The sequence below is a fragment of the Macaca nemestrina genome, chromosome 16 (assembly GCF_043159975.1).
Source record: "Macaca nemestrina isolate mMacNem1 chromosome 16, mMacNem.hap1, whole genome shotgun sequence".
NCBI classification, from domain to species: Eukaryota; Metazoa; Chordata; class Mammalia; order Primates; family Cercopithecidae; genus Macaca; species Macaca nemestrina.
The window spans coordinates 25495001-25517591 of NC_092140.1; the positions used below are offsets into that span (position 1 = coordinate 25495001).

The 22591-nt window shown below is 39.8% G+C and overlaps 2 long non-coding RNA genes across 4 annotated transcripts in view; one reads left to right on the plus strand and one right to left on the minus strand.

Moving 5' to 3' along the window:
• Positions 1–12522, minus strand: part of LOC105481659 (uncharacterized) — a 51975-nt gene extending 39453 nt beyond the window's left edge. Inside the window, exons 1-2 of the long non-coding RNA XR_987062.2 lie at positions 12250–12522; positions 11471–11621 (exon numbers count right to left, since the gene is read on the minus strand). This is a non-coding gene — a long non-coding RNA (uncharacterized lncRNA). The remainder of the gene's footprint in view (positions 1–11470; positions 11622–12249) is intronic.
• LOC105481660 (uncharacterized) overlaps positions 1–22591 on the plus strand; it is a 508229-nt gene that overhangs the window by 273339 nt on the left and 212299 nt on the right. The gene's annotated exons all lie outside the window — the stretch shown is intronic.

A 22591-nucleotide genomic window follows, 5' to 3' on the forward strand; every position in this document is an offset into this window, starting at 1 on the left:
ATCAGTACTAGGAAGAAAAATAAAGTAAGGTAAGAAAGAGATATTTTAGATAGAAGTCAGAAAAGACCTCTCTGATAAGGTGATATCTAAACACAAATCTGACTGAAAGAAAGAAGCCAGTCGTGCAGATATCAAGGCAACAAACAGAAGGAGGAAAGGGCCTTCAGAGGTGGGAGATTGTGGTGATCCAACAGGAAGGAGGCCAGCAGGGCCTGCATGGTATGAGTAAGGGAGAAAATGGTAGGAAGTTAAATACTAGAGGCAATGGATGTATGGGGCCAGAACAGGTAAGACCTTGTAACAGTTATCAGTTACACATAAGGCACTCTATTTTTGCCTTATATAAATTATTTAGTCTTCATAGCAACCCTATGAGGTAGATATCATCTCTATTTGAGAGATGGAAAACAGATTTATAGAGGTAAAACAAAATTTCCAAACATTTTATTGTAAGAGGCAGTACTGGGATTTGACCTCATGGTCTACATGACTTCAAGGCATTTAGCAGGCACTAACATATATATGTTTTGTGAATGCCTTATATATGTATATTTTACCAATAAACCAGTTTTCAGCCGCCTGTTTATACAGGCTTACGGGTTAAATACTTTGTAAACAGGTAAACAGTGTAAATTAACAATTTGGCTTCTGCTCAATAGGAAATTATCACCTACTACAAAGTTAGGGTAGGCATAGAAATGAAGCAAGATTTTAGCTAAACAAAAAGAAATAAACTTTCAGAATGTTGCAATTATCATATCATTCCTCATTGTAGTAAACTGATACTTGGTAAAACTACAAAGAAAAGAAAAAAAATAAAAAGAAAATGGGATATAGATTTTAGTGAGTGGATATAATTGAGTCTACTTAATCATCAGCTTTGTGGTTGTCTTAAAAAATGTAGAATATGCCTTTGTCAAATATGTCAAAATTTGGTTATCTGTTTCAAGTTATGGTTACAGTGTAAAAACTTTTAAGTCCGATTTTTATTGAGTAAATTACTTCCTTTATTTATAGGATATTTTGCTAGAGAAATGAAAGTTATCATTGTCCTTAAATTAACCTAAAAAGAAAACCAATGCATGCCATTATAATAATAAGGAATTGAGGGGAATTATGATTTAAAAAAAACTGCTACTCTTTTAGAGAAAATAGAATGTATAAGATGAAAGCATAGGTAAGTTCCTAAAGGATATTAAATCTCCACTTAATGCACTTGTCATAAATTTTAAGTATGTCATTTGGAATTTATCTTTTGTGTTGCAATAAATACAAGGAATGCAGGGAACCCCTAAAGTGTACTCACTTGTAGCATAGTTTTGTTACATAGCTACTAACAATTTTAACATCTTTACCATGAAAATTGCTAACATACACACGAAGTCATTACTATTTGTATATTTCCAATACAAAAACATATGGATAATTTATCACTCGGCCATTTCTATGATTTTCATTTAAAATAAGAATTTTTTTATGTTGTTGGATTTTGTGGGTTTTTTTTAATTTTCATAATGATATTTTTAAATTGCAGATACCTTCCAAAAAGCATGTGAGCAATTTTGAGGAAGGAGGCAGGACTCAACTACAGAAGTGGGGTTCAGATCGAGGACCAGCTAAAACAGGGCCAGGGCTAAAGCAGCTTTCATTCAGACACACCCACCAGTGTGCCATGTCAATTTACCGCTGACATGGCAATGCCCAGGAGTTACCACCTTGTTCCATAGCAATAATCCAATGACTCAAAAGTAACTACCCCTTCCCTAAAAATTTCTGCATAAACCACCACTTAATCTGCATGCAATTAAAAGTGAGTATAAGTATGACTGCAAAACTGCCCTGAGGTGCTACACTCTGCCTACAGGGTAGTACTGCTCTGCAGAACAGTCACGTAGCTGTTAACACCCCGAGAGCTGTAACACTGCATCTTTAGTAAAGCTGTTTTCTTCTGTCTCTGGCTTGCCTTTGAATTCTCCCCTAGGTAAGGCCAAGAACCCTCAAGGATTAAGCTCCACTTTGGGGCCCAGCTGCCCTGCACCAGCTTGACTCTCAATGCAGGGTGAAGATAGAAGGCAGTGATTGGTGATGTGGGAGTGGCAGCCTGTAAGGACAGCAATGTGCAGGATGGCCGTCTGGGAAGTGGCAGTCAGTGATCAGCAAGGGTTGCAGTCAGCAGGATAGCAGTTGGCAGGGCAGCAGTTGGCAAGGCAAGGAGTGGAGTGACAGAGAATCAGGGCTATATCACCTGAGCTCTAACACTACCCAAAGGCTCTCTTCAGAGCCATCATTTACCCTGGCAAACAATGGAGCCAGTCAAACAGGCAAGCAGCCATAGTACCATCTGCGTCCTGTGACACCCACCTATCTGACAGGAAGCCCAGTGGGTTACAGACCTGTGCAGATCTCTCCCACCACAGCAGCTGAGCCCACTGGTGGGTCGGCCATAGTGCCATCTGTCTTGTGTGACACTCGCCTCTCTGACTAGCAGCCCAGTGGGCTACCATCCATGCAGGTCCCTCCAACTGAGACAGCTGAGCCCCAGTGGGCTGCTGGTCAGGGTAGCTATAGTGCCATCTGACATCTGGGGTGGCCATAGTTCCATCTGCCTCATGTGACACCTGCCTCTCTGACCAGAAGACTGGTGTATTACTGCCCAGTGCAGGCCCTTCCCACCATGGCAGATGTGCTGAGGCCACCCAAGTTGAGGTACCGTGGAGAGATCTTCACCTGGCTCCCACATGGAAGATCAGTCAATGCCATTTATGTCTGCTGAATGCGTGAGTGTCCCTTCTGCCCCCACTCCATAGTATCAGGACAACTAGGGAATAAAAAGCCTTTGGCAAGGTAATTAGCTAGGCGTCCCTGATTGTTTGTGTGTCCCAAATCATGTTTTTGTCACCCCTTCTCCTGGTCCTTTCTCTTTTGACTCCATTGTATTGTCCTGGTATTAGTCCCTTCTTACGCTACTATAAAGAACTACTTGAGACTGGGTAATTGATGAAGAAAAGAGGCTTCATTGATCATAGTTCTGCAGGCACAAACAAAAGCATGACTTGGAATCCTCAGGAAACTTACACTCACGGTAGGAGGAAAAGGGGAAGTAAGCATGTCTTGCCATGGTGAAGCAGGAGAGAGAGAGTGAAGGGGGAAGTGCCACACACTTTGAAACAACCAGATCTTATGATAACTCACTATCATGAGAACAGCAAAGGGGACATCTGCCCTCATGATTCAATCACCTCCCACCAGCCTCCTCCTCCAATACATGGGGATTAAAATTTGAGATGAGATTTGGGTGGGAACACAGAGCTAAACCATATTAGTTCCATCAGTCATTTTATTTTCAGTCCCAAAATGTGTGCAGTCTTATGTTTTCTCTTAACTTTCTGTTAATTGAGTGTAGGCAATTAAAGCAGGACACTTGGCTACGTGAGGTCCCCCTTTGTGTTGACTCTGGAATGCCAGAGTCACATTGTTCTGTGACGCCAACTTGGTGTTCGATTCACTGTTGGCTGCTCCCTGGGTGCCCCAGGGTTTTCGGTGTTTGGTGAGGGAATCCTCATTGGCTGAAGCTTGGGCACTCCCAAGTTTTCAGCATTGGTATTTTGGTCATCTCCTCCCCACCAGATGCTCTGTGGTATTAGGTATTGACATTCCCTCCAGGATTGTGGGTTATAGCCCCTCCCCCAGGGGAATATTGATCTTGCCTTTTCTGTCCCAAGGTTAGAAATATTATTTTCCTAATAGCCAAGTTGCTAGCCTCTTCCTGTGTGCCGTCTTACAAATGCCTTGCTCAAGACTCTCTTGGTTAAAGAAATGGGGAGTTTCCAGGCCCCTGGCCTGACAGTCGGTCACCTACAGTGGTAGAAAGGTGGTCACCCGAATATTTTTGTTTCAGTGTCTTCACTACTGGGAAAGTTCTCTGGCAAGTCAGGGCCTCTGAGGTCTCCCCTTGGCCAATGCTATTTACCCTTCCCATCCTCCCTTCCACAGTCACCATCTGCTTAGCTCCGCTCTCTGCGTAACCCATTGCTGTCTGTGGAATTTAGGCTTAACATTCAACTGCCCATGTGAAGCTGATAATCTGCTTTTGTAACATCTTGCTATTTATAGAAAGTAGGAAAATAAAAGGGAAAATAAGTAGGCATTTGCTAAACTTAGTCTAACTGAAACCCTCCATAGGGATCCTTACTAACATAGGACAGTAGCGAGAACCTCAGAGGACTCACCAGTGAGGTAATTTTAGGCTATTGGAGCAAATTCAAACTTGGCTAAAAGAATAAGAAACTCATTTACTATTGCAATAATGTCTGGGTTCAATACATATTGGCAAACCAACGGACTTTGCCTAAACATAGTTTTACATGTTATAATGTTTTACAGTTAGACTTATTTTGTTTAAAATAAGAGAAATGGGAAGAGGTTCCTCATATGCAGGGTTTTATGGTCCTTTACTGGCTCACAATACTTGCAGGAACCAGAAAGCCATTCCCAGTGGATCTCGATTCCTAGTTGTTCCCGCAGAATTCCCATGCCCTCCCCAGGGTCTCCTTAGTCCCCCAGTTCTGACGGGTTCCTGACATTTCTTTAATTCAGGATTCCACCCCAGGGTCATCAGGCACACCTCCCCCTTATCCAACCATCCCTAGCCAAACCCCCGCTGTCTAAGAAAGTAACCACCAGGACTGGAGCCCCGTGTCAGCCCTGTCAAACCTGTTTCCATTGTGGGAGGTAGCTAATGGAAGAGAGGGAACAGTTGGAGCCTATGAGCCACTTCCCATGTCTAATTTGGCTTTACAAAAGAAAAGATTTGGAGTTTTCAGAGAATCCAGAAAGCTTTTCCAAGGAGTTTATTAAGTTGATCATGTTCTTTGATTTAACTAGTCATAACTTACAAATATTATCTGTTTAATATGCTGTGGGAAAAAAAGCGAGAGAAAAAGCGTGTGGTTAAGCCAGTCAATTACGATGAAGTTAGAGAAATAACTCAGGACAAAGATGAAAATCGCACTTTCTTTCAGGGTCATTTGGGTGAGGCATTAAGGAAATACACTAACACAGGCCCTGACTCTGCAGAAGGACAGGCTTACCTGGGTATATATTACTCAATCTGCCCCTGACATTAGGAGGAAGCTCCAAAAAGCAACCATGAGACTTCATATGCCTGTGAGCCAACTTTTAAATGTACACTGCATTTTAAAAAAGTTCACAACAGTAGGAACAAGATGAAGAAAAAAAAAAAAAAAAGAAATAGCCAAAACATATAATTGATAACAGTTGTTTATGCACCTTCCCCACTGAAGGTTACCCATCTTAAGAAAATGTCATGAAATTGATGTCTGGGATGCCCAGACAAGAGCCACCAACTCACTGACCCCTGGATCAAAATTAGTGTGCCTACTGTGAGCAAGAGGGCCACTGGCAGTGAGAATGTCCTAACTGTCCCTGGTGAGAGAGAGGAAAAATAACTCCCCATCAATAATAGAGCTAACCTTCCTCCACTAGCCCCAACAAGCTGCCTTGATCAAGTAAGCTTACTGAGAGTCTTAGACCCTTGACCCAGCAGACAGCTTCCTACAGTGGCAGGCAAATAGCTGCCCAAATATTTTTCTTCAATATCTCCGCTGCTGGATGAGCTCTCTGTGGCTTGGCGACTCTGGGGTGTCCCGTTAAGCAATGCAGTTTGCCCCCTCCCTTGTTTATTCGATGCTATGGGATCCCCTTCCCTGCCTCTTCATGTTTTCTATATCTATTGTGGCAAACAAAATTTGACGAGGTAAATAGGTCTGAATTATGTAAATAATTTGAATCCATTTGTCTTGTATAGGTCGTTTTATTTAATGTACTTGTTTAAATGTATATACAGGTATTGTGATACATGGTATATCCAGCGTGCTATCAAATGGGCTTATAAATAGAAGAGCGCTCATAAATAAGACTAGTCAAAGATTATTAGTTTGAAGAGAGTATTATTTCTTATGAAATTTAACCTTAAGATTTTTACCTAGGTAAATCACATATTTTCATAGGCTTTAAATGTTTAAAATGGCTTTAAATGTTGACTGGCTGTGCAAAGTACCTTGATTCTTAGAGGTGGTCTAGATAAAACTGTTAAAAATAGAAAAGTCAAATATGTGTGAATGGAATAGATGCATAAAAAGTGAAATTACTGTGTGGTTTAAAATCTTAAAATGGTAGAACGGTTCTCATCTATAGAATGCCACTGTCTGATGGACACTTCAGAACTACTTCCTACCTACGTTTATATACAATATGCCAAAGAACTGTTTTTCTTTAATGAGAGTATATTTTTTGTCTAATTTGGAAGTTATTAAAAGGGATGTTGAAAATCTTAGCCAGTAAGTAGAGAAAATAGATATGAAGATTGTAATGGATAGGAAATGTATTGTTTTGCAAGGAAGTATCTAAAGAAAGAATAATTTAATATGAGGAGAGATCTTCTGTAGTAAATTATTGTCCTAGAATAAAATTGCTGCTTAAGAAAGAGGTAGTATAGGACACATCAGGAAGCTCAAGAATGTTGTAGTTGGTCTGTGTAAGTTATGATACAGTTCATAAAGGGCAATTTATGAAAGGAATTTTGTGCATAATTAAATTTGCTATGATTAAAGAAAATTGTTGTCGACATTCTACAGATTGGTCTATATATCAGAACAAAATTTTCTTAAGATATTAATTTGCTAAATTACCAAAAATTTTGCTTTTCAATCACACTGTCTATTTAACAGCTTCTCAGATTCATGGAACTCTCTCCTTTAGCATTTTTATCAGCTCCTATGAGCTTTTCTCCTATAATTATGACTGCTGCTGTTGTCCGATGCTGAAGTGTTTTGTCTTAGTCTATGGGAGCGGCGTTTTCTCCTAACATAGCTTAATTCTGTGCTCATTGTTTTCCTTGGTGTGTGCCATCATTTTGGCTTTTAGTTTTTGACTCTTACATTGCTTAAAAGGGTTCTGGGGGCTAATGGGTAGCTGCCCAACTCCATTCCTTTTGACCTATGCTTTTTGTTTTATATCCCCCCTTTTAGTAAGAGTGTGCCAGAGGCAGTGTTAATGGCCAAGCTTTTGTCCTGTGCCTATGCTACGGTAGTGTGCTGTCTGCCCTAGGTCCATTGTGACCCTCAGTAATACCTGCAACCTTTGGCTGGGGGACTTGGAGTCAGGGCAATTACAGCCAGTTGGATGTTCTGGGCTGGACAAGAGTAGAAGTGGGTGGACACTCATTGATTCTTGAACCCATTTTGAGCAGCGTGGGAGCCAAAAACTAGGAGCCAGGAAATGAGGTTCTAAAACTGACTTCTCTGTGGATTCTGGGTTTAGCTGCTGTGGTATTGGCTTGTAGTAACTAGCTATACAAACCTTTTCCCTCTCCTTTAGAATGTAGGCAAGGTTCTGAAGGCTTTCCAATAAAAAAATAAAATACTGCATTCCCTGCAAAGGAAGAAAAAGCTCCTCTGTTCCATCAGGAGACTTAGTCTTGCTAAAAATGTGGAAAGAAGGATCTCCTAAAGATCAATTACAACCAAAATGGAAGGGTCCTTTTCAGGTTTTATTGAAAATTTCAGGGAATAACTAGTTGGGTATATTTGTCCAGAATGTAACCTGTTTCTTAGGAGTCACAGGCACAAAAGGAGGGCACCACAACCGACAGCTGTGAGCCTTTGGAAGACCTCAGCTACCTATTTTTAAAACATCAACACTCAGCCAGAAGTCATAACGTGATACCGTGGGTGGGAATAGGAACTTTAGTTTTTCTCTTCTTCCTGAGTGTAGTAATTCTTTTCTGTAGCTTTAATCTCCAGGGAAACACCTCCTTTTTCCTTGTTGGGTGTAGAGGCCACACTAAGGCCCATCTTAAAACCATGTAGTCACTGTTCATCTTTTTCATTCTCCCAATTACCATGATCCAGTGTGGGTGGGGACATAACTCTGGAGTAAATATTACAACAATTATTGCTTTATGCATCAGGGAATCATCTTCATGTTTGTTGGATTTATCATCAACATTCCCAGGATCCATAATTTTATCTTCTGGTTTATCTGGAAAATATCATGACCATTCCCCTAGACCTCCTAACTAACCATAGCAATCCCAGAATACCCAAACTTGTACTTGTTAAATGGAACTTTTCCCCACTTAATGGACTCCACCTGAACACCCCACCAACACTACCAGTATTACCTGGGCAGGGAAAGTTGGATATCTATATCTCCAGTGCACTAATCGTTATACCTTTTTAACCCACCATTGCATTACTGACACAAAAGTAGAAGCTTCCCTTCAGTGCTCTTGTCCAACTTCAGTTGCCAAGTTCCCAAGGCTGCAGCAAGGTAAATGAGGTTCCACTTGTCAGTTAGGAGATCATATATGGTGCCTTCTTCCAGACCAGAAAATACAAGAAAAAACAATTGCCTAGTTTGGGAAGGTGGGAGTACTACACCTTCTAGAAACCAAAGATTGGCTGACCACCCCCATTAGAATGGGAGAAAAACATCTCTATAGACTCAACTTGGCAGTAAAGAGTAAACATCACAACCCATTGAGCTTTTGTGTTCCAATTCAGCTCGTTTTTGTTTGTGGCAATAAATGGGAAGAAGTCACAGTCCGTAACTCCTCCCAACTCCATAGAGAATCACCTGTTCTCGCAGTAGTAGCTTTCCCTTGTATATCAAAAACTTGGAATAGAACTGAATATGTTGGCCACCCTTGCTCCCTCCAGAGGTCACTCTCTATAATCCCGTAAGACACAAAAATACCGGAAGTAAGCAAGCAATAGGATTAATTCTGTCAGGAACCTGGGCAGTGATAGGACTAGCAGTACCCTGAGGCAGCTTTGCCTACCATGAGTTAACCCTAAGGAACTTGACTCAAATCCTGGAAGCCTGAGCCACTAATACAGGTCAGGCATTAGAGGGAATTCAAGAGTCTTTAGACTCTGGTAAGTGTAGTTCTTGATAACATACTACACTAGATTATTTACTAGCTGAACATGGTGGAGTCTGTGTAGTTATTAACAAAATCTGCTGCATATATATTAACAACTCTGGACAAGGTGTGATTAGCATTCAAAAGATCTATGACCAAACTACCTAGTTACCATAGTCATAAGTATGGTACTGATCCCAAATACAGCCAGTCAGCTATCAAAATGTCTTCCCAACTCTCACCTGGTTTTTACCTAAGACCTTTTGACAGCTATCTTGTTGTTAGTAAGTTTTGGATCTTTCTTGGATAACTTCTTAGTAAAATTTGTGTCTTCTAGATTAAACAGTTCCAGGTAAAAACAATGCTTGCACGAAACTTCCAAACCATCACATCTACTGACCCAAAGAATTAAAACCATGCTGCCTCTGGGCCCTTTAGATCAGGTATCTAGAGATTTTTACTCCTCCGGTGCTGGGCAGGACCTATGCCCATGGACCTGCACCTTTCTGCAGCCCCTTAGGATGAAGAAGTATCTAATCTCTGAGGGGGAATGAGGTAGGTGGCAGAACTAGACTCCAGAGGTGGGGCTTGGACACCAGGCCAGACTGGGGATGAATTGGATATGAGTGTCACTCAGACACTCCCACCAGTGTGCTGTCAATTTATCATCCCCTGGGAGTTACTGCCCCATTCCATGGCAATGAGCCAATGAACGAAAAGTTACTACCCTTTCCCTAACCACCCTTTATATCCACATTTAATTACATGTAGATTAAATGTGACTGCAAAACTCTCCTGAGCTGCTATTAATCTCTGCCTACAGGGTAGCCCTGCTCTGCAGGAGCAGTCATAGACCTGTAACACCACTGGAGCTGTAACACTGCCTCTTCATTAAGGCTGTTTTCTTCTACCTCTGGCCTGCCTTTTAATTCTTTCCTGGGCAAAGCCAAGAAATCTTGTGGGCTAAGCTCCACTTTGGGGCTTTTCTACCCTGTATCAGTTTTAAGAACTGAATTATGGCGAACTTAACTAGATACCAAGTTGAAAGTAGGTTTACCACTGATATGGCACTTAATTGCTACTGAAAATAGCCAGGAGTGGCATTTGATAAGATCTCAAAACTAATCCGGGTCATCCCTGGTGTCCAAAACCCAGGAACAGGATAGTACTACCTTCAGCCACAATAACTGTTAGTTAGCAACTAACTTAATTTTTTTAAAATACTGAACCGATAAAAGTTCCCTTATCCCCCTCACAGGGTGTGTGATGGGGGAGTGTCTGGCTTCTTCAGTGCCCAGCTGCTCAAACCTCTAGGGGAGCATACAGACTGGCAGGCTATGAGGCTCCGACCCCACGGCAGTGTCTAGGGGTGAATGTTTACAGCTCCTGAAGCCCCAGTGGGCTTGTGTTAGAGGGCGCTCTTTTAGTTTAGCCATCCGTAGGCGGCTTGTGTTAAGCAGCTCACTTAGACCCTCTACCTTGTCAAGAGGACAGAAGACTTTGTGTATCCCTGGTTCTTGCCTTGGTGTACTGAAGAATCAAATCACTCATGGGCTTGAAGAATGAGTGGAAGGTTTTATTGAATGGAAGTAGCTTTCATCCAGATGGAAGATCCAGAAGGGAGATGGTTTTCCCCTGGAATCCCGCTGCTCAGCGGCCAAGCGCTCCTCCAACTGCCCCACCCAAACTCCATGTCATTCTGCTGGTCAGTGGCCTGCCAGCATCCCAGTGCCTGTCAGTGCATTCCTCTCAATGTCTAGCCCTGTGTGTTCCCCTGCAGATGTGCTTCTCTCAATGTCTAGCTGTTTCTATCTCTGTCTTGTTAGAGTCTTGGGTTTTTATAGGCACAGAATGGCAGCATGGCAGGCCAGGGTGGTCTTGGGAAATGCAACATTTGGGTAGGAAAACAAAAATGCCTGTTCTCACCTAGATCCGTGGGGTAAAGCCCTAGCCAGCGACCACACCCTCCTCTCCCCAGCACTTCCCTTCCTCCCTTCTGTATCTTTTAAAGGGACCCGGCTCTTCCCTTCCCAGCACTCCTGTGTCAATACCAGAGGTTATAAGTGAGATTTAAATGCATTCAATGCCTGCTCAAGTCTTCATTTTATTATTTGCTTAATAATATCTAACATTTGAGTAATACAATGTGATAGACCTAGTCTTTCCTCATTTAATATAATGAACTTTTCTGTGAAATAGTTATTAACAGGCTTATTTGGAGAAACTTAAGACTCAGTGAGGTAAACAAACTTGCCCTCACATATTAGTCTTCCTTGGGATGCAATAACAAGATACCATATAGTGAGGGGCTTAAACAACAGAATTTTATTTTCTCAAAGTTCTGGAGGCTGGGAAGTTCAAGATTATGATTTTAGCCAATTTGGTTTCTGGTGAGGGTTCTCTTCCTGGCTTGTAGATTTGCCTTCTCACTATGTTCCCACAGAGCACCTTTCTTAGGCTCACCCACTGAGAGTAGGGTGGAGGGTAATCTGATATCTCTTCTTAAAAGGACACTATTCTTACCAGATCATGGCTCCACATTTATGATCCCATTTAACTTAATTACTTCTTTAATGGCCTCATCTCCAAATATAGCCACACTGTGAGTTCAGTCTTCAATATGTAAATTGTGCAGAGATGGAAACATTCAGTCCAAAACACTTCCATCATCTACCTAGAAAATATATAGTAACTTTTTATAATACTTGAACGTTAGAAATCAGCCACCATATAGTTTTTATGTTAACTTCTCATTGGAGACTTGGGTTAAGTAAAATAACTTTAACAAGAGTCGAAGGTACTAGAAGAAAGAAAATGAATCTAAGATGTATGAACTCTCAACCAAGCTATTTAAAAATATTTAGTAGTTACCATCCTAAACTAAGGTAGGATACCAAAAACTGATATTAAAATACCTGCTATAGTACACAAGTACAAGAAGGAAGACAGGAAAAAAAAAAAAAGGCAAGATTCAAACTCGTAGGAACAGGCCAGTGATATTATTTATAGAGCTCATCCTTAATGTTAATACCTAAGGTACAAGTAGGTTATCATAAAAATCCTTATTTAAGGCTGAGACACTTATTAATTTGAGATCACTATGACAACTGAAAGGGGTAAAAATGAGAAAAAATATAAAATCTTAATGACATGGAAAAAGCTAATTTTCACAGGGGAATTTAGAGGTACAGAATAAATTTTCCCATATTAAACTGCTGCATAGATATGGAAATTAGGAAGTTGTTCAGACTGAGTAACACTACAAATAATTTAAGAACATAGTAGTACAGAATAGTACATACCTGCAAGCCTCACAGTGTTTCCAGAGTCCTCCAGGCATGAGACAATTCAGCAATTTCAAGTCCCCTCTCTTCTCGCTATAATTACCAACAATTAAATCTTCGTGTATTTCCCCTCTACCACCACCAGTCACAAGTGCAAACTAGATCATGTTCATACAGATACTTTAGCAAATAATGAGCCTTAGATGTGACAAATACACAGCCTGCCAAAACCTACTCGGGTAACCTGTTTTTGTTTGGTTTTGGTTTTGGTTTCAGTGCTGCCTTGACCAGATGTACACAGATTCCCCACGTGCTGGCTGAAGGCTACTTACTTATTATCATCTAAGACCAAATAAGAGTTGAAACTGAAACAAACTCAACAGTTCCATAGACAGTTTTTTTTGTTTATTATTTATTTATTTTAGTAAACATAGAAATTGACCCCTCTGGTCTTAAAGGTTAAAATTTACATTTGTTTTTTCTGAGCTCCTTCCTTATGAAATGACCCTCAGGCCTCTCACAGTATCAAAGGAGTGAAACTCACCAGATCACCATATGCAAACAATGAAATGGCAGATGCATCATTCATCACGATTGCTTCCTTACCCCTTTCTAGTTCCTGTTTTCCCATACATAGTTACATTTCTTCCCTGCTATATAAATCCCTAATTTTAGTTGATCAGGGAGATGGATTTGAGGCTGATATTCCATCTCCTCAACCTCAGCACCTGATTACAGCCTTCTTTCTTGGCAGTACTCATGGTGTCAGTGACTGGCTTCCTGTGCAGCTAACAGCAGGACCTAGACCAAACCCCTGGTGTTTCCATAACAAATTGAATACGGGTACAAGAAACTATGGCCCAATAAGGTTATGTGTTATTTCTTAGCAGGATTCAAGAGAACAAAGAATTTGTTTTACATTTTAGATAAATCTAACAATCAGAATGTAAACTTCAGCTTGTCTTCAAATCACTTGCATATGATCAGGAAAACTCATCCTTTAAAATCTCTATCTACATCCTAATGCTGATTCATTTCTGCCTGGTAAAGCATTTTTTGAATATCCCGACCACGGAATCAGAGTCTTAATGTCTAGCTGTGACAACCCTGGAGACTTCACCATTGTAGAATTGTTTCTTCAACAAATACAAATGTTCAACACTATGTTTAAGATTAGTTTGAGGTATAAGTTAATGATTTTAGGATGGCAGAGACTGAAATTGTAGTTTTCTCCATTTAGATATGAACAATCAATAAAAGGGGGCAGATATATAAGTAAGAAATAAAGCATACAGACAAATTGGATCCTATCAGATACAAAGCTTTAGCAAAGTGGCCCAACAAGCTTAGATGTTACAGCAAGATCTATAGCTCGTACACATGCTCTTAAGCACTGTGTAATTCTAGGATAGTTAACATTCACTTTTTAAGCAGACTCTTTTTTTTTTTTTTGCTTGAAAACAATATTATTTTTCAAAAGCAAAGATGTTCCTACACAGTTGAACGTTTGAATTAGAAGTTTAACTCTTGCTGCAAAAATTTCAATCAAAAAATTTTTGCAGCAAGAGTTAAACTTCTATTATAAAACAGTACTAAACACTAACATTTGCAATAATATTAAAATCATCTCTGCCTCTAAGGATGCGCACTAAATAATCAACTTATTACAAAAATTCCCTAAAAATCAAGTCGTAAAGCAGATACATCAAGTAAATGACATTTACTCAAAAGTTACAAGGGGGTAATCATTATCAGCCATGATCCATACAGTGAGCATCAATTATGGCCCGGCTGTGAAAACTACTTGAGGGAAAAAAAATTTTCTATAATCACTTCTAATAGTGAGAATGTATTCAAATCCTTCAAAGTAGATCAATATACACATTACAAAATTGGTCCCCAATGTAAGGTAAACAAACAGAGAATTACTAAAACACAATATATCTAAATGAATATTTGATCCTTTTCTTTTCATTCTGGGTCTTTAGGCTGAAAAAATAAAATTCAAATGGTCCATGTTGTTCTGCAAAACTTTCCAAAAGTTTAAGAAACTAAGAAGCAGTGGGATAGGGATTTAAGAAACAATAATCTAATACATTTCTTTCAAATGTCTCCATAGCTTTCAAAAATCCCATTTAATTAGTTGTCTTATAGATTATTTCAACTTAGTACAGAAGATTATCCAATACATGTTAGTTATAGATTATTGCAATCTACTAAAAACATTTTTAAAGAACTCTTCACCCACCATAGGACATTTGACAAAGTCTAGAGACAATTTTGGTTATTATAACTGGGCAGCTGGTGGAGAGTGGGTGGAAAGGTGAGAGTACTACCAGCATGTAGTGAGTAGGGGCCAGGGATGCTATTAAACATCCTGCAATCACAGAACAGCCCCTACAACAAAGGTGATGTTAATACTGTCAGGGTTAAGAAAGCTTCGGTTGAGTGAAATACAGTTCAGACATAAAAACTGATGCTAATGCAGCAGGTACAGTGCTAGGTTCTACAGATACAAATAGCAGGACAAGAGCATGGATTTTAGAAACTCGGAAGCCTGGGTTTCATTCTTGGTTCCATCATTCAGTAAAAATGCAATATTGGACAAATTGTTAAACTTTTATATTATCAAACAGAGCTGATTCCACTTGTCTTATTTACTCTGAGAATCATGAGATAATATATGTAAAGTGTCTAGGACAGTGCCAAGGAATAAAGAGATATATAACTAAATGTGAAAGAGGAAACTGTCACAGCATAGAGCAGCCTAAGGACATATGACAACTCAGTGTAACATAGTATCCTGGATGATATCCTGTAACAGATAAATAACATTAGGTAAGAACTAAGGAAATTTGAATGAAGTATGATACCTGGTTAACAATAATGTATGACTATTGATTGGGGCACTAATTGTGATAAATATACTGTACTAATGTAAAATAATAATAAGGGAAACTGGATATGGAGTATATGGGAATTCTGTGTACGAACTTGATTGTTTTGTAAATCTAAATCTATCCTATTTAAAATATATATATATATATATATATATATATATATATTAAAAGGAAGGTAATCATTTTCTCATTTTCTCCTTAAACTCAGTGATCCTGTCCCCACTGTCAAATTTTCTCTTTACTTACTCTTGCCATCGGGATAATGATGTTTGGCTCCAACAGCATTCAAATAAAGACTAGATGAGAAGGCAAGATGTGATACATACTAGAGAGTTTAACTCTATTAAAAATCAAGATATATAAGTCTTAACGTCATTTAGAACATAAAATAATTTGCTTTTTCAAAAGAGGTTTCAAAAACTTAAAAAATTGTCAAGATATAAAGGAAATGGACAACACTTACTACATAGTAACCAAAACCTTATAAAAATAGATAAATGAAAAAAGCATTTGGGTGTTAAGGCAGTCCTGTGACTGAGTGGAAAATACTTTCTATGCTATGATCCCAAGACAACAACATGTTTACTGGATGGATATTGGCTTTTCTAGTGTAAAATTTATTTTTCTTTCTATATGGAGTTTTATAGAGATTTCATGCTAAAAACTGAGATTGCCCCTGAAAACAAGGCTGCAGGCAGATAAAACATGTGAAGTGAATCTCTACTAACAAGAACCATTTTGAAATATGTTAAGATAAATATTTAAATACTAACAAGCACAAATTTTAAATATGTAAAGAGAGAGAAAAGTAACTACTGGCCCCTGCTTTAAATCATACAGATAAATAAAACAGCATATGGAAAGTACCTTGAGCTCTCCAGAAAAGTGGTATCAGGTAAGTTCAGGAATTAGGTTATAAAATAAAGAGGTAGCAGCATAACGTACCACTTCCTTGGTACAGTTGTGTACATTAAAAAACAAACAAAAACCAGTGTATTTGAGTTACTGGCTGAAGGTTGGCATAGAGACCTTATTTTTTATTTCTTACATAAATCAGGTGGCCAGTCTTCACAACTTTTTTAAGGGGTATATAAGAGCTACAAATTGGTAGAAAACCAAAGTGCAATGCTGCTTGCCAGAGCACACAGAAATGGAATGGTAAATTTTATTAGTTGAATTATTTCTGCCAAAAAATAAATTGATATTCTAACTCCAGATACCTGTGAATATGACCTTATTTGGAAATAGGGTGTTTGCAGATGGAATCAAGTTAAGATGAGGTAATCATGGATACTAATCCAATATAACTGGTAACACAGACCTTTGACCAAACATTAGGTTTCTCTAAGCCTCCTGCTTGACTAGACTCAACCTTGGGTTTTCCTCTCTGTCCTTGTAGAATCTAATTTATGCAAGAATCCTGATAAATCAGTTTACAAAAGCAAAGACGTTCCTGATCTGGGTATCTGATCACCATTGCTCTATTACCACTCTGGCCTGTCTTCAGTAATATCAAATTGATTTAGCCAGAAAACTTTTATCCTTCACATTCCCTTTTAATGATTTTCCATCCACTGACCCTGACTCTGCCCCTTGGTTATAAATCCCCACTTCTTCTTGGAGTCAAAGTTGAGTTCAGTCTTTCCCCCCCAACTATAAGACCTCATTGCAGTGGTCCCTATAGCTATTGCTATGACCTTGTCCTTCCATAAGGTTAGCGTTACTGTCTTTAAGAAGTGTCATGAATAATTTTCTCTTTAACACCTGCGTCACTATAAGACAAAGGCACATGCACAGAAGACAGTCATGTGACAACAAAGGCAGGGATTGGAGTGATCCATCTAGAAGTGAAGGAACACCAAGGATTAGCAAGGACAACAACAAGCAGAAGCTAAGAAGAGGCAAGGAAGGATTGCTCCATAGAGCCTTTATAGGAGGAGAGAACTGCTGACACCTTAATTTTGGACTTCTGGTTGCCAACACTGGGAGACAATATATTTCTGTTTTAAGCAAGCTGGTTTATAGCAATTTGTTATGGAAGCCCTGGGTAACACACATAGTAAGGAACCAGGACTCATAGGTTCCCATCACTGTGCTCACCAGAACTGTGACAAGGCAACTAAATAGTGGAAGAGCAATTAAGAAAATGCCAGCAGATAGGGAATCCAACTGCAGCAAGCCAAAAAAGCCAGAAAGCCTAATGGGCCCATCCCTGCCCACGGCACGTGAGGTGGAGAGCAGGGTGGTCTTTTCCTTGGGATCAGATCCCACTAACAAATCTAACTCTTTCCTCTGAGCGTCATCTGCTCGATTTCCAAATACACCTTTACAGCTCTAGGAACTTGTTTAAAAGTACCCAGAGCCAACGAGTACTCCTGCTGTGTTAGAAGACAGGTGCTATGGTTTTTGTCACCTAAAATCTGACAATTTCTTTTAGTCAGGAAGTGAACCTAAGATTTTTCAAGACTGTCTCCAAATATCACTTGAAAATGTTTTAAATGATAAATGCCGAAGAATTTCCCTTCATTCCACAGTGTAAAACAAGCCACAATCCTGTCTTTTGCAGTCATGTGCTTATATAAGTTTTTCAAATGGGAGCAAAGTAAGGTCAATATTCAGATCTTTCTTAGAAAAGTGGTTCTCTATCAACATTTATCATTATCATTTTGAAGATTAAAGGAGCATTAATTAGTAACTCAGACATAAGACTGGAGCCGGTGAGATGCACCCATTGACCTAAACCAGTTCACCTTCAGGAAGAAATCAGTTTCACTGTTTGGGATTTTACAAAGAAAGTCTTTTGTCAGGTGAGAGACCAATTCCTAGATCACTCCAAATGCAGCTCCAGAAAGGTGAAAAGTTGTAACTTATCTAAAAGAGAAACATAGTCAACAGGATATCATAGTCATCTAAGTAACCCCTATTTACTGACTTACAGACATGCTAGAATTAGAACGTTAGAACTGATCATCCGATTCCATTCACTTGTTTGGACATACGCAGAAATCGAGATCCTCAGCAAAAATAATATTAAGCTGGTGGCAGAAGCTACCAACTTCTCTACCAATGTCATGTAACAATAACAACAAAGTCAAAAACTTGTTTTACTTAAATACTGTTCATCCACAGAAAATACGACAAATATCTTTTATGCCACGCTTCTGCCTTTGGAATTTATACAACAGAAATCTCTCATCTTAGGAAGTTTGGAGGAGACAAGTGGGGACCCCTGAACCCCACCCCACTGGAGAACAAAGGGGACAAGCGAGGCACCCCACTGTACTCCTGGGCGGACTGGAAAACCACGATTGGTGGCTAAGACAGGGCAAAGAGGGTCACAATTTTCATCTGTCACCAACCCCCCATGTCACCTCACTTGTCACTAATAATGACTTGCAGCACCTAAGTGCACTGGAGGTTCACTGGGTGGGGGGCCTGGCCCCGAGCGCGCTGGGAGCCCAAGGGGCCCAAGATTTAGAGTCTGCCTAACTCAGGGGAAACTGACCTGTGAGTGGGAATCGACCACGGGGTTGCCAGCGACAGTCCATGGGAGGGAGGGGAGCTCAATTCACCCACACCCCATAGGGTCGCCTTGGAAGGCCACGCAGAGTGGCCTGGAACAGGCTGGTTGCTGAGGGAGTGGCTGCCCTAAGCCAGGCACCTCCACCACCGCTGTCCACCAGTCCTGGGCAAGGACCATGGTCCACGTTACCCGACTGCTCCAGTCCTGGAGGGGGTCGCCTTCGCCTACCTGGGGAGCCTCTGTGCCGAGCCTTGGCAACCTAGAAGTTCCTCCGGCGTGCTTTCTCCCCAGATTGCCACCCTGGGGAGTCAGCACCGCTGTGTCCGCGACTCATTAACCCACCCCCTGCCATGCCTGCTCGGGACATGACCCATGCCTAGACCTCATGCCTCCTTGGTCCGTGTGAGCACGTGGCCAATAGGGTTAGGGGCAGGTGCCATCCCACGCACTCCTGAGACACTTAACAATGCCAGCAGATAGCCAGGTGGAAAGTAATTCACTGTCTCTTCTCTGGCAGTGCTGCACTGGTCCACGCCCTGCCCAATCGCAGGAGAAGGGCCAGCGCAGACCACTTCGGTTCAAAGCAAAAATTCACCCTAGATTAACTTCCTGACTTAAATAGTGGTTAAACTATTTAACCTACTCTGTGCCTAACTTCCCTCATCTGTCGTCTGGGTAATATTAGTACCCACTTGATGGAGTTTTTTGTGAATAGTACACAAACTAATCTGCATTTAGTAATTGGATCTGAAACATAAATGCTTAAATGATGTTATAGTAATAAATGCACTCAGTTTTTCACATATAAAGAATAAACAAATCTGTATCAGGCGCAGAAGAGCAGTATCTAGAGGTCACAGACAGGGAGACCTGAAAGGCTAGGTAGGAGCCAGTTGCTCAGGAAAGGGAAGAATTGGGCTGGGCGTGGTGGCTCATGCCTGTAATCCCAACACTTTGAGAGGCTAAGGTGAGCAGATCACGAGGTCAGGAGTTCAAGGCCAGCCTGGCCAACGTGGTGAAACCCAGTCTCTACTAAAAATACAAAAATTAGCTGGGCGTGGTGAAGTGCATCTGTAATCCCAGCTACTCGTGAGGCTGAGGCAGGAGAATCGCTTGAACCCAGGAGGCAGAGGTTGCAGTAAGTAGAGATTGTGCCACTGCACTCCAGCCTAGGCGACAGAGCAAGACTTAAAAAAAAAAAAAAAAAAAAGGGGAGAGGATCCGGCTGATAATATGAAGCATCTTAGTTGCAACAGAAGATGAAGCCAAAGAATCCAAGGAAAAGTCCATTGTGGGGACAGGCAACCCGGAAGCTGTAGTTACCTCTGAAATGATAAGGGGTCTAAGAGATGAAACAATTCAGTTGCAGGCACTTGCTACATTTTCAAGTTTTAGAATTTTGCATTTATTTTAAACCTTTGGTAAATATATTAATGTATTTTCTTCCTAAGAAGGATGTTTGTGTGATTTTGTTACAAATTAGTAGAAGGTTTAAGAGGGAGCTCATTATTTTGTTTATTGGAAAAATCTACATGTGGTTGTTTTAGAGACTACATAGTAAGAAGCTGTGATCTTAAGGGTAGTGACTAAATCGTGGGTGGGAGGTGGAGGGAAGGGGACAGGAATAACTTATCCTAAGACTGAAAAATTTGTCAACCAGTGGGTTTATGTACTCATTCCTTTGTGGGTGGGGGAGGGATAAAATCCAATCTCACTTCTCTTCAAGAAATCTCCTTTGTAATTGATCAACTGTTGCTTACAGAGTTAAGATACAACTGAGGGCCAGTTTCAGTCATCAGATAGATGCGTGTTAAAAAAAAAAAAAAAAGTAAATATGGCCTCAGAAGGTCTCCCTGCTTATATATTTGAGTACTTGTGGATGAACTGCAACCTAACTTAATCGGTAGACAAGTTTGGAAACCCAACTTAGGAGTTTGTGCCTATAACAATAGATGAGTCTTGGCCAATCCTAGCAGCCATACTTCAAATGCTGAGTGTTCAAACTATGTTCAAATAAGGCAAACACCAACCTATAACCAACCCAACTGCTCTGTACCTCACTTCTTATTTCTGTACATCATTTCCCTTTTCTTGGCTATAAATCTTCTACCACGTGGCTGTGCTGGAGCCCCTGAATATGCTGTGATTCCAGGGGCTGCCAGATTCGCGAATGGTTCATTGCTCAGTTAAACTCCTTCAAATTTAATTGGGCTTAAGTTTCTTTCTTTTAACATGGGTTACTTGTAGTCTGTCCCATGCTGCATAATTGAATGAACACATAGGCTTTTTCTCACTACTTGGGAGGGAAAAAAGCTGATCCTGTTTCTGAATACAGATCTGGACAATTACCTTATATCTTTTGAAAAGGCAAGTTACCTCCGTGGCCATTTTTATACCTTATATAGCATTTCAAATAATTTTTTGCCAGTTTATATTGTATTTTCCTCTTCTGAAATGCTGTATTTTCTCTTCTCTACCCATTCACAATTTGAACAACCCAGAAGCCTAATCCAAATCCCACCTTTATCGCCGAATTTTTCCAGGTTACCCTGATAATAGATTCCCTCTGTGACATCTAATGATACCTATCAAGTACATTACTGTTTAACCACATGTCATATTTTTTAATTAATAGATTTCTTAAAGCTATTATAGTTTTATAGAAAAAGTAAGCAGAAAGGACAAAGAGTTCCCATATGCCTCTCCTTCCTTCTCCCCCTATTTCTGTTATTAATATCTTGCATTAGTATGGTACACTTGTTAAGTATGATGAGCTAATATTGATATATTATTAACTAAAGTACGTACTTTATGTTAGAATTCACGCTTAATGTTTCATAGATCTGTGGGTTTTGACAAATGGCTGATGTCATATTCACCATTACAGTATCATGCGGAATAGTTTCACTGCTCTAAAAGTCCCTGTGCTCTACCTATTTATCCATTCCACCCTCTACTCAAACCCCTGTCAACTGCTAAATTTTTTGCTCTCTCTATATTTTTGCCTTTTACAGAATGTCATATAATTGGAATAATACAGTATGTATTTCAGACTGGCTTCTTTCACTTAGCAATATGCATTTAAATTTCCTCCAAGTCTTGATTAACTTCTCTATTTTTTTGCTCATAATATTCCACCGCCTAAATGTATTACAGTTTATCCTTTCATCTATGGGAGTATATCTTCATTGCCTCTAGGTTTTGGCAAATATAAATACAGCTGCTATAAACACCTACATGCAGGTTTTTGTGTGGATATACATTTTCCTCGTTTTTTGTTTGTTTTCTTTTTGGTTAAATGCTAAGAAGCACAATTGCTGGATATGACAAGATTATGATTAGCTTCCTAAAAAACTGTTACACTGTCTTCCAAGATGGCAGTATCATTTTGCTTTTCTACCAGCAATAAATGAGAGTTCTTGTTGCTTCACATTCTCTGTAGCATTTTACGTTGTCAGCATTTTGCGTTTTAGCTCATAAAAGTTTGTAGTGGTTTGTCTTTTGTTATTTGTACTTCCCTGGTTACTTATGATACTAACCATGTTTTCATAAGCTTATTCTCCATCAACGTATGTTATTTGGTAAAATATTGGCTTTGATTTTTCCCAATTTTTATTAGGTTGTTTGCATTATTATTGCTGAATTTTAAGAGTTCTATGTATATTTGGCATAGAAATTATTTATTGGATATGTGCATTTAAATATTTTTCCTAATGTGCAGCTCGTCCCTTTATTCTGTCTTTTGCAGAGACATTTTCAACTTCACTTAAGTCCAACTTACATATTTCATGGAGAGTGCATTTCGTGATGCATCTAAATGCAAGGTTACTTGGATTTTCTCCTATGTTATCTTCTAGGAGATCAGAGTTTTGCTTTACATATTTCTGTCTAAGATCCACTTTAAATGATTGCTTTTTGAAAAGTAATATATGTCTAC